This window comes from Netta rufina, assembly GCF_964035555.1.
Source record: "Netta rufina genome assembly, chromosome: 2".
Lineage (NCBI taxonomy): Eukaryota > Metazoa > Chordata > Aves > Anseriformes > Anatidae > Netta > Netta rufina.
This window is the reverse complement of record NC_140124.1, coordinates 8,990,391-9,003,928: the sequence shown is the minus strand read 5'-3', so window position 1 is coordinate 9,003,928 and position 13,538 is coordinate 8,990,391.

Here is a 13,538-nt window from a genome sequence, read left to right as displayed (position 1 = left end):
TTTCGGAAATGTGTATCTTTGAAGAAAAGCTCTCAGATTTGTAAAATAAATATAACAGATTACAAGGTTCCGAGGCCATATCTCATTCTTCTTTTTACCTGTGTTTTGATACTTCACTGTCCAGAAGTATTCAATACATTCCCTTCTGTCCCTACATTCCTTTGATTTCTATTGCTTTTACATAATGAATTATGTCCAAAATGACCAAATTGATAAAAACAGAAGAAATTAAAAGCAGTATTCACAGGCCGTTTTCAGTGGCATCATTGGGTGGCCACAGTCTCATTTGAGAAGCACATCTCTTCAAAAGGAGTATGGATGCAGTACAGTGGATCTCAGCCTCTCCTTTACTATACTGTTTTTGGTAAAACCCCATCTTGTCATTGAGACAAAGACCATAAGATCATCTCTTCCCCTTGCTTGGCAGTAAGACACAAACCTTATGGCAATGCTGTCATGAAAAACTCTTATGGGCATAAGTGAGACCTTACTACTGACATTGCACCACAATGACAATACAAATCCCATTCACCTTGTAAATAGAGGAAAAGTAAGACCATTTTCACTTTCTTTTCTTCAGAAGACAAGGGTATTTATTATATACAATTTTCGAATCTCGCAAATGAACAGAAGCTATGACAAATAAATCATTTGACAAACCACTTACCTTCCAAAAAATAAAACCCCCAACACCTCACCTAGCTCTTCTCAGCACAATCCAAAATCAGGCACTTAGCTGTCTCAGAGCTTCAGTTTTAAATGGCTTGCTGAAAGTGTACAGACTCATAGACAATTTCATTTCGTAAATGTAGACTTTGCAAGCAGTGCCAGGATAAATATAGGGCTCTAATTACTTAAAGAAAAGGCAACTAAGAGGTGGTGAAAGTTGCTCTTCCAACATCCATCTATCTAGGTTACAGCTTTATAATGTTACCCATCACCATAACAGCTGAGTGCCTGCTGTGCAAAAGACCTCAGCAATACAGGAAAGCTAGAAAGGAAAGGCAATGCATCTGCAACATGGCCCCTAGCCCAGCTACCATCTGACCACTCTGCCATAGGCTTGTTTAGTCTAAAGTAAATAGTTTAGCAAGACCTTTTTGAATATACATCTAGGAGAACATCAGTAACTTTACCCTACTTGAGGTCAGTGAGTGTGAAAAACTGTCTGAGGGTCCTATTAACTTGCTACTGCCTTAAAAAGTAGGATCTCAGATAAGTCTTTTGTAACTTCTCAGGAATTCGGTTTCTTATCCCCAAGATAAGAGAAGTTCTTTAGTTCATCTGGCAGCTAATACAATATGTAGGAAAAGCTCTGGGGCCAAGAATCAAAACCAAGGTCTCTCTCCATTTAACTTCCCAAAGGCTCCATTAGTACTGCCATATTTGTTTTTTTCAGATCTCTCCCTCCTGCCACACACGTTCTTGAATTTTGTTCTCCTTTCACTGGTAAAAGGTTAAAAAGGAGAGGAAGAGTGTTCCATTAAGACCAGCTGGCTGATGTTAAGCCAGAGTGCTTTTGGGGATAGTGAGGATTTGAACCCTTCAATTGCTGATAAATGCCTGATATCCTGGTATTTGCTAAACATCCTCTGGAAAGGCCAATGCTCTCAGAGGATGTAAATGATGTGGTACCTGGGATGGGATTCAGATGTGGGAGGTGGTACCTCAACGTTGTGGTCTCCATGTGAGCTCTGAGGAGTCTAGGAAACTGTTCAGCTGGCCAAATGTCTGTGACTAATTTATTAGGAGCTGATCAGCTCTCAGGGCTACATGGACTGTGCTGATTCTACCTATTCTGACTGTAATAAACACTCATGTATAGCTCACAGGGACACATCTGTGCTCTGGATGCCTAAAAGCATCTTCCTCCAGAGCTATATCCCACTCTTGGTTTCTGGATCATGAGCAGGTGTGAGTATGACAAAGTATCTAGCTCAGTCTTGTCTAAGCTGAACTCATTCTCTGCTTGGACAGAAGTTGGATTTTCTACTGCTTTAGAAACTGTAAATACCCATAGAGAGTTAAGCAGATCTTCAAAACTAGAATTTGGAATTTACACCCCTCAGGGAACAAACTTAGGTGCTTTGCTCAGAAAGTTAATTTACCCAGGCATGCTGTTTAGGTACCGGGAAAAAGAAGCTTCTCTCTGCAGGACAGCTCAAAGGCAGGAACTGAAATCAGCTTCTCTGAATCACCTTCTGGAAGTGCTTTTCTTTCTCTTTCAGCTGTAAAGAAAGCTCTGGAAAAATTTAGGCACTACAATGACAGCATGAATACCTGCAGCCCAAATTACCTTACAACCAATTCTGGATGCGTAAGTTTTCTTTCTTTCTCTCCCGTGGCCTGCGAAGTCTGCACGTAAGTGCTGAAGTGCTTGTTTTACTGTTACTGCTTATGCAGGTTGACATTCTTACCATATGCAACCATGTGTGTTTTACCTCTAACTAACACAGCTGGAGTATTTCCTTAGTGTCTTAGAGCTAATCACCTGTTTCTTTCTGCCAGCTGTAGCACTGGGCATTGATTTAGCTGTGGAGATGAAACTTTCTTGATATAATTGGTAAAATTTTTAATCAATCCAATGCAAGAACCTTCTTCTTTCTACTAGAATATTCTGTTTCTCCTCTCTCCCTAGGAAATCCCATTATCTTCTGTTGTGTGTCAAAATATATCTACTGAGTATTGATATCAAGCAATTATGTGAGGCAAAATCATTCATGTACGGTATACTGGCAGAGAGAAATGACTGCATTCTGAACTACATCTCTTTGTAGCAACATGGCAAAGGCTTCAAACCTCATATGGAAATGAGCAGTGCATGTAAATTACTTTGTCTAAATGGATTTTCATTAGAAGTGGAATCTAAGCAGTTCAAAAATCACTAATGTTCACTGGCAGGAGCCAAATGGCTGAGTCAACATCACTTTTAGTCTTTAGTGCCTCTTTTCTATAATGCTGAACCACTGAAATAGTCTGATCAAACTTGGCATTACAGAAAAAGCACTGTGCCAGATTGGTTAAGTCATAGACTGACTCATCCTTGGGGTATGACAAATGCTAAATGAGCTACTGATCCTCTGGATAGCTGGGTACAGCTCCCTGAGAGACTGGGACACAGACAGTAGCAGATATTAATAGCGGGTGGCTCTGTCATTTGGTTTAATTATTCTTATTTATTCTCCATAGGTTTCTCTTCTTCACCCTTGCTGCTGATTATTTTAGCTATGGTGTAAAGTACAGAAGCCCAACACTCATAACTTAAAAAAGTAAAGAGTCATCAAGATTCTTAAAGTAATCTGGAGCAGGTCTTGGCTTTCATCTGTACATGCTACAACATCCAATATATATAAAAAAAGAGGTATATCATGAGCTATGGGCAGATTTGTGCATTGAAGAGAAAAGTTGTGCTCCACCATACATCCAAGAGCATGTCTCTTCTCAGAGCATGCATAACAGAACTGTTCCTGTCAGAGACTCAGGCTGCAGGTAGCTTCTCTGAAGGCAGACTGCTTGCATAAGCATCCTGAGATCCAAAATACAGTTGTTGACTGAATACCAACATTTCAGTGCTCACTGATAGCTTTTTGAGTGTTTTCATGGATGTATGCCTCTAACTTCTGCTCGTGTGTTGTTGCAGGAAGCCATCTTGCCATGCACCTTTCTAAGGAAAAACAAAGGGACAAGAAACTTGGTGACAAGACTCCTAACAGTCTTTCTTGCTGCCTCTTTCACAATGCCTAGGTTTTCTATGTAAGTCTTAGCCTACGACTCCATGACAGGACATGCAGCATTATGGTCTTGTGCTCTGTATTTGCTCTGCTTAAGAATTGCTTTTGATACAGTCAGCTAGATGCACTAAATAGAAAGCTGTTATTCTTCTAGTTAGATTTCAAGGCAGTTTAGCTTGCATTATTGGCCACCAGGGATATTGTTATCAAGCTATTTGTTGGCAGAGCTGCCATAAGTAACACAACCAGGCCTGCCTCATCCAAGTTTCTTTTGACCTCTATGGTATCCAACACTTCTAAATTTTAACAGAACATAGGAGTGCACAATTCACTTTTACAACATTACTTATATGACAGTGTATTTACTTAAAAAACACAAGTTTTGAGAGCTGACTTGGCTTAGCTTTTTGCTCATTACCCTAGTGCTACCATTCTGCTTGGACCTACCTCAGTGTTGCTTGTGTGGTGCTCTCTTACTCAAAATATGTTGGGGAGATTTTTGAAATTTTAAATACAAAAGAGAAAAACACAAAAGGATGCTCTGGAGTAACTACTGAGCTATGAAATGGATGTCCCAGCCTGCAACCCAAAGACAACACATCTGCTCAAAAGCTAAGCAGGCGGTTATATAGACCATGCCAGCTTGTGATGTTCTGTTATGCCCTGTTATGCCCTGACAGTAGATACATCTGAAAGTAAATAATAGCAGCTGGGAAGCAGTACCTGCAAGGACTTGTTAGCTGAATAGGGTCTTTGCCAGATGGTATCAAGCAGAAGCAGCAACCTTGCATCTACTATCACTGGCTTTCTCCCACCTCAGACCAGAACTCAGGTACAGGTGCTCCTCCTGCTTTCTCAAGTCACATGGGACAGTTTAATCTGACTCTAAACTTGATTTTGCAACAGAACCAAACATTTGAGAAACTTGAGCTTTCCTACTATGAAGTCTGCATAGGAACTTCATGCTCCCCAGGTCTTGGGCTGTCAGTCCTGGCCTGTCCATGCTGCACCATAACCTGCACCCACTGCTGAGACTGGTATTGGGTCTGCTCCCCTGGGGATTTCATTAAGGTAAGTCAAAGCAAACATAGAACCTCAGAAAATGAGAAGTTTTGCAAATTCCCAGTTTGGTACAGCAAAAGTACAATGTCTATCAGAGTGGGGTCAGTCCATGACTACAGCTCTCAGAGTAATAACCCAAAGGCTGAAGTGCACTTGTAGACTGGAGATAGAGGTTTGAATAACACCTCTTGTCAGCAAAATAAATCCTTCACTGCCCCAATCTTTGCCAAATTAATTACATAATTGTTTTAGTATTAAAATATTGGTAAGCAAGAAAAATTAGATCTGGCAAACAAGATATAATTTCAGTTCAAGAAGGCTTGTGTGCCTTTAGTGAAGGCATGTATGATGTCAAACTAATAATTTTAAGCTTAGAAACTGCTAAATGGTATGAAACACTGCTCACTTCCCCGATATGCAGAGAACAAGTCAGAACCACAAAGTCAGACAGAGCTGTTGCTACTGGTGACTCTCAAAGCAATGAAATATATCTGCTGTAGACGTTCACTTTCCAGGTCTGTTAGTCACACAGATACCACATCTTGCTTCAGCTAGCAACAAGACACGCTATACCCCATAAATTGACCAGGCATGGCTACTCATTTGACCTTAATTACCCAAGTGTTCACCCAATGCTATGCAGACAGACAACATCAGTTGACACATTGGTCCTGCTAATAGTGATACTTAGCACTCCCTACCATTTTTCATCTTCAAAGCACTTTCCAAATTTTACTTAATTAATATCTTTGAAGATGCCAAACTGTTTGCTGATATTTCACTGATAGTTTCTGCTCTTTCCAAAGCAGAGGAAAAGATGCTATTTCCTAATTAGATTTTAGTAAAGACACTACTGACTTCCCCTTCTCTTCATCTGGTTTTCAGTCTCTTTCTGTTTCCAGGAATCTGACCTTTTCCCAGTCAGCACCTGGGGGAATTATTGCTTTACTTGCCTTTTAAATAGCAGATAACAAATTGTTGCCAAAGTAAAATCTCTCTCTTTTTTTTTTTTTTTTTTCAGGCAAATTTAAATGTTACATCCTTAACTTTCAGAACTTCAGTCCTTTGATTAGGTTAAAGTAGAAGTCAATTAATTCAAAAAGTTAAGCTCAGTACTATAATGTTTTCCATTTTATATATATATATATTTTTTTAAGTTTTCTACGTAGAGTTTCCTGACTTTGTGATTGTTAGAGTCTTACAAGCATTTCTCAGATGCTTGAATTATAACCCACTGCTTCAGCAGAAACTTTGGCAAATTGTCAAAATATGGATGTGATTCTGGACTTTTCATGTTTTGATGGAGTGTCTAAAGCCGCATACAGTATATAATATGTCATCAGCACTGCTGCAGCTGTCACCATCAGAGGCGAATGGGGCTACTGGCAGAGTACACTCTCTGAAGCCACAAACAAGCATTTCCACTGAGGTCATGAAGCTCACAACTCTTACACAAAACAATTTATTTGGGAAAAAAAAAATACATATATGCAATGAAGTTAATTGGGAAACAGCGGTTTCAAGAGATGGAAGGACAGTGCATTGCTTAGATGGTTTTACAAAGTAGACAGAGCAAGGTGTTTGGAGAGTGTTGCATTGTCCCCACTGGGCCAAAAGAAAATTGTGCCTGACACCACATTACATCTTCACCTGCAGAATTTTAAATGATCTAGTAATTAAGAAAAGTCTAATTTCCTTCTACCCCTTCATTTGTTTTGTTCCATTCTCTCAATTATTTCTTCTACTTCTGCTCTAGTTGTAATTTTTCTAATACATAACTCAGACAGACACAATCCTGTCCATCAGTTGTCACAGAGCTGAAATGCACACACTCATGCTGTACACACTTGTGCAAGTCTGGCTGTAATTCTTACATCTGTAATTCAACAAAAAACTGAGCTGGCTTGCATTCTGTTCAGCAAAGCACCTAAACATAAAAATAAGGATAAGACTGAAGCTAAGTACATTGGAATTAGCAATTGGTTGTTCAATGAAAGATTGAGATGTACGATACTCACTGATAACCTTACAAACTCTAGAAAGAAACCTCCTTCGACTAACTTTCTGAGATTAAAAAAAAAAAAAAAAAAAAAAATCTATCTCAGAGAGTGGTTACTTTTGCCAGCAGGAAATCCATCTGGCCTAGCTATAATAGGATGCTAAAACAGCAATAGTGAGAGAAACACTCAAATCAAAAATATTTGTTGAAAACGTGATCCGCACCCAGTGTACCCTGCAGGGGATCGCCGTTTACTCCTCTGGAAGTTTGGGTGAGCTTTTCTAAATGAATAAAATATTGATATCATTATTAGAAAAACAAATAAACCACAATTTGGACAATCTGGAAGTAGAAGAAAATTGAGGAGGAAGGTCTCAAGGAGAAATAATTTTAAACCAGCCCACTTCCCCCACCAGAAGCCATTCACAGACAAAAAGCTCTCTGACAAGCTACAGACTTAAAGAACACATACTGGAAGTCCAAGAGACAATTTGTTTAAAATAAAGTACCACAAAGCAATGGTCACTTCAAAGACTACACAGAAATGGGGAATGTTGGCCCACTCCTCTCTTTTACACTGTGGTGTTAGCATGTTAGTGTTACACTCTCCTTCTTGTGAAATTATTTCTTGACACAGATTATTTTGGTTCTCTAAGCAGTTTTCAGGAGCATACTGTCCTCAGAGCTCCAGGGTTGAAACACAGTATATTTTAGTTGCAATGTGCTCTCCTACAAAATAACATATCTGGTTTTGTTTGTTTGTTTGTTTGTTTTTTGGTTGGTTTTGCACAGCTGTATTTATAATTCCTCACACATATCTCAGCTCGGCTTTCAAATATGTGCTTTAGGTTTGCTCTTTCTTCTGGAAGCACCCAAGTACATTCCACTCTGGTTACAACTGGCTAATGAAAGAAGGAAAGAAGAGCTTCACTATCCCATTAGTAGCCAATAATCAAATACATATATTGTGAAGAAGAAGAGTTTTGTCAAACAAGAAACCAAAGACACATACCCCTTCAGTTTCCAAGGTATTTTCATCTCTCACCAGTTTGGACACTTTCTCAAAGGTAATGGGCCACTCATAATTTTTCATTTTCTATTTGTCATACACATCTCAAGGTGGGTCTCTATTAACTCCTGCAACTGAGATGGTTCTAAATATTTTGCTTGAAAAGGCTATTTTCACAGGATGGCTTCAAGAGTTCCTTTTTCTCTCCCTTATTTTCCAATAATGCTCATTAGCAAATATATTATAACCATCAGAAACGTGTAAGATTAAGTAAAAATTATGCTGGAGGCAGATTGAAAACTACCAGTGTGTGCAAAGCCATTCTGCTTTTGTAAACCCTGTTTCTGCAGGTGTCTGAAGAAGGCACTACAGACTTCTGTTTCTCTAGGACTATAACAAGTCTGGCCCACATTGGCCTTGCTCTAAAACATTGATACTGTAAAGACAGAAAGGAAAAGAAAAATAATTATTTACTTGTCTGCTGCTTACCAATTCTGCAGACTTATTTTTCTACAGGTACCTATACTGTAGCTCATTCAAAATGAAATCAGCATCTAATCCATCCATGAGTAATTTGACTTGTAGGAAATAGAGAACAAAAAAAGAGTGCTTTTAGATAAATCCTAATTAATTGCACATGCAAATGTCTTGGATGGATGTGGTCATGCAATTCAATTAGATGACTAATTATGTTGGAATTATAATACCATATTTAAATAGATAAACACACATAAAAGTGCCTGCCCAGGAGTTTGAATGCTGGAGTCTGGGAATAGAATCATTTATTGGCTCTTTAGTGCCACCTGTTGAAAACTGAAAATGCAAGCAAATGAAACTGCACGCCAATTAGACGTCCATTTAGGAAGGCAATGCCTATTTGCTTGACAGGTGTGAAATAATTGTAATCTTCAAAAATTTAACAAACATGATGGAATTATTTGAGGCACAGTTGTCACTCTACAAAGAAAAATGTAACATACCATTGGGGATGCTGGGAAGATGAAGCCAAGCTCTTGGGACATGTGGCATGGTCATAGTATCACATCTGCTCAAAAAATGAATTCTTTTCCCTTCGTCCCATTAAGCTTTCACAGGACATATAGCTAAATAGTCATCCTGATTATAGAAACCTCCTCTTCCATGAGCAATTCCATAGTAGTACTTCTCTGCTAATTTAGAGCAAGATTACTAGTGCTTAATCACACGGGGAGCGGAGGGACAGGCACTGAGCTCTAGTTTCTGAGGACAGTGACAGGACCTGAGGGAACAACATGGTGCTGGGACAGAGGAGGGTCAGGCTGAGTGTTAGGGAAAGGTTCTGAACCCAGATGGTGGTTGGACATTGGGACAGGCTCCTCAGGGCAGTGGTGACAGCACCAAGCTGCAGAAGTTCAAGGAGTGTTTGGACACCACTCTCAGACATAGGGACTGATGTTTGGGTGGTCCAGTGTGGAGCCAGGAGCTGGACTTGATGACCCTTGTGGGTCCCTTTCAGCTATGGATATTTTGTGATGCTATGATTACTCATGTGGAGTTTTGCTGGAACCAGGCTGACTGCTTGCAGGGACCATGCTATGCAACATGAGGAGGAGAAAGTACCTGCTCTGTGGGGAGGAAACAAGCAGCAACAGACTCAGTATTAGTAGCTCTGTAACTTCATTGTGCCCTGCTGGGACAACATGGTGACTGAGATGCAGACATCATAGCCAAAGTCAAAAGAGCAGATCAGAGAAAAAAGGCTCCTATTTTTTCAAAATATTATTTCTTTCCTGCAACACCATTTCACTCTAAAAAGAGCATCCCATTCAGGCTACATTTTCTGATGGATATTTTTTTATGATGATGTCCAATTGAATGTGAAAACTACGGTTAGGTTGCAGGCTTAGGCTCTTTGTCACATACCAAATGTCTCAGTTAACAGGTTTACCAAAGAGGAAACAATGTAAAATTTCCAATTAAAGAAAACAAATCCACTTATGCGAAAACACTTTTTATCCCATACCTTTTGGAGTACTGTGGTTTAAAACACAATGGTTTATGCCCATCATTATCCATATTTTGAAGAAAAAGAACCTACTACCAGAGCTGGGCAGAGAAAAACAATCCTGTTTTTCAGATAACATATTAGATTATCATTATTATTAATTTCATCTCATTCTCTATAGGAGCAAGCCCTCTCAAATCTTAAAAGATGTCAAAGGAAAGACAGCAGGCAGCAATGACACAGCTGTCTGCCTATCTAACCAAATTAGGGCCCCTCAGGATGCCTGTGAGATAACTTGACTTGGATGAACATCTGAGGGACAACACTGAAATTCTGTTAATGACAGGCTAAAACCACACCTTCACGGAACATCTTCATTTCCGCACTTTATCAAATTCCCACCCACTTTCACTGCAGTACTTTGAACCAGTCTTCCCCACAACTTTGAGCTAAAGTTATTATTGAATCAGACCATTACAACTCTCTACAACATTTTTGACTTTTCTGATTGTCTTCCACTCCTGCTGAAAGACTAGGCTGCCCAGATGTTTGTCCAGGTGTCACTTTCACAAAATTGCCAAAATAATGGGTGTGTCCACCTGTTTAACTGGGCTTTCTAACATTTCTATATAGGTATTTGAAAGGATAATAAGATATAGAAACCGTTCCACCCAAATGAAAGTAAACCTTTGTCTGCAAAATCAATTTTTTGATCATGAGCAACACTAAGCACAATATTTTTGGCACAAAATACTTCCTGTTTCAATTTTTAATCCTTTTTAAACACTATTCTTTTCTAGTTAAACACCTGTTTAGCCTTATAGAAGCTGATGCTATAGAATTATATCCAGTCCCTATTATTCTTCCAAGTGGGAAAGAACTTCAGAGGGAAAAGTAGAATAGCTATTATGACAGTAGCACTTTAGTATAGAGTATCTTTTGAAATAAAAGGTAAGTCAGTGGCTTTGGCAGATAATTATAGAGTCTTATTACAAAGCAGAATATCATAAAAAAATTAAAATATTTAAAATGTCTTTCACATTTCAAATAAATGTCAACTACATTTTACTCAGTTAATTGACTCACCAATTTAATTGAAACAGAGTTCTTTTAAATGTAAAATATGCACTCTGGGTTTCTTGCAATATTTATGTTAAAATATTGTAAATATTGCTTTCATGCATTATTTGCCTCTTGAGAAGAAGTGTTTGGAAATGATTCAACACACTTCATCTTGTTTGTCTTTGTCATGCAAAATGAGAAAAGATTTCACAGTAAAATGCTCAACTATACCATTTATTTTATTCCTCTACTGTACCAACTACACTCTATTTCTCTTCTCATATGGATTGAAAATACTCATGATTGCAGGATTAAGTACAAACATAGAGTGCACTTAAGAGGTGTTTTGTGATCACCTGCAGTGCATTTATGTTATGCCATCTACCTTTTCTCTTGAGTAAAGTAATTTGGAAAGCTTTTGTTCTTAAACTTATCTAAGCATTTCTAGGAGTAGGTTGAGACACTTAGAAAAGGCCTGATTTTCAGAAAGCAAGGGTTCCCCACTTTCCATCTAGCTGGCTACTTTTAGGGAGTTTCAGTTTGGATACCCAAAATTAATATGCAATTTTAAAATTGGAGGTCTTTGTGCTTGGCTTCAAAGGGTGGAAGAACAGACAGCAATTTGCAATTTACTGCACTGTCTCTATTTCTGGGCTCCCATAGAAGAAAGTCTTAAGCTGATTTTGCAGTCTCACAACATTCAGACATTTATTTTTTTCTAAAATGAATCTTATTATGTGATATGTCCTACATGCAATATCCCTGTAATTTTTTTTGTGAAGAAATGTACAATGACTTACTTTAGATCATTACCCACATCTTACAGGAGCTACCAGCTTTCACTGTATCAAAAATAATTTTGCAAACATATCCAAGGGTTAGGAGGGTCTTGTCAAACATGAAGAGATGACATGTCTCCAGTATTGCCCTTGGCATTTGCATTCATATTCTCTTGGGTTATCGTCAACTGGTGCAATGTAGGAAAATGAAAAATTAGAACAGCAATAGGATTAAGAAAAGCAGTATGCCAAAATACCAGAAGCTCTCCTAGACTGAGGGACAACTTGTTCCACCTAAGAACTAAAATAGAAAAACTCCTCTTTTTTCTCCAATAAGATAAGTTATTACGAAGACTTACTCTGTGCTTGTCTCCGCTGCAGTGGTGCAGTAGGAGTGATTGTCATCTCTAGCAAATGAAAGGGGTATCTCCTGCCACAGGCTTTGTGGGAGAGGCAAGGGATTGGTAGGTGGTGAGTAAACAGTATTTTGCAACACCAGTTCCTAGTGATTCACTGACTTCCAATCTTTCTCTACTTTTTTGTTCCTGGAGGACATATCTTGGGAGCAGCAACTCAGAAGATCACTTTGGACATTGTCTAAAAAGGTTTTGTTGCATGTTGACGATGCTCCTAGTATGTCAATATGGCAACAATGCTACAAGATGGCAAACTATGCCATTTCTCAACTGTGGGACTTCACCAATTTCAATTAAACTAATTATTACACTTCATCCACATATGCTATTTACTCAAGCTACCTCACCAGTTAGGGGTGAAAAGCCTGGAAAATAATTGAGTTACTGAGTAACAGAAGTTCAAGGTAAACAGGTGAATTTATTCATATTTCGTTTCACAGGTAGTAGGTTTACCTAATGCTAACTTGGACCACATCTACAAATGATGGTGATAAAAAAAAACACTCCTATGTTTCAGTTGATACACATCAGAGAACTCCACTACCAAACCAAAAACCACACTCAAACATGTTCCTGGGAGAAAAGTAGGCTAAAGATATAGTCTCTCTACTTCCAGACAGGACCTGTTCATTGTGGCTGGTGAAGATGATTATCTCAGATTCAAAACCATCAGGAATAACCTTTCCAGCTGCCTGAAAGACTATGACTGTTCTTAAAAATATAGCAGCTATTGCCTATACACAGCTATTATTTTCAAAGATGGTATTAATTCAGGGAAGATAATTTTTTGTTTATTTTACAGTTCAAGGAATAACTTTATTACAACAATGAATGGTAGTGGCCAAGGGATAAGTTTCTATATGAGTCAAACGTTCACAAAATTACCACATTTTGAATATAGAAAATAACAGCACTATGGCAAATAAAAACAGTGACTCTCTTATTTGTCAATGGGATCCACTTTACTACCATAGGTCTTTCTACCTGATTAGTTCTTTTCTCATATTTCTTTGTACCAAATCTTTTTTGTTCTATGTGGTAAAAGCTGGCTTACATTTCTTCACTCTGACTCCAGTCCTACAGCAATTTGTAGGACAGACCATTGATACAGAAAACCCTATTCAAAAAGCGTGTTTGAAGTACCTGATGTATGTCTCTACCATTCTTCTGAAACAGACAGTCCACTGACATGTGAACAACACGGGCAGCAACGTAATACTAGGATTTCAACAACAACTCTCTTCGAGTATTTACTCTAGATCACATTACCAACTCTACATTCATCAAAATAAGCAACTGTTTGTGTTAATACATATGTTTTTGGATTCACATACAAAGGAGCTTCCTTTCTAAACAAGACGGACTGGATTTGTGATGATAGCCTACATGAGGAGCACTACAGGGTTGATGACCTGAGATGGGCAGCAGCAACAATGCAAACCTTATCCTGTCTTCACAGCACTTCCACAGCATCAGGGGACTTCTGGCTTTTGAGT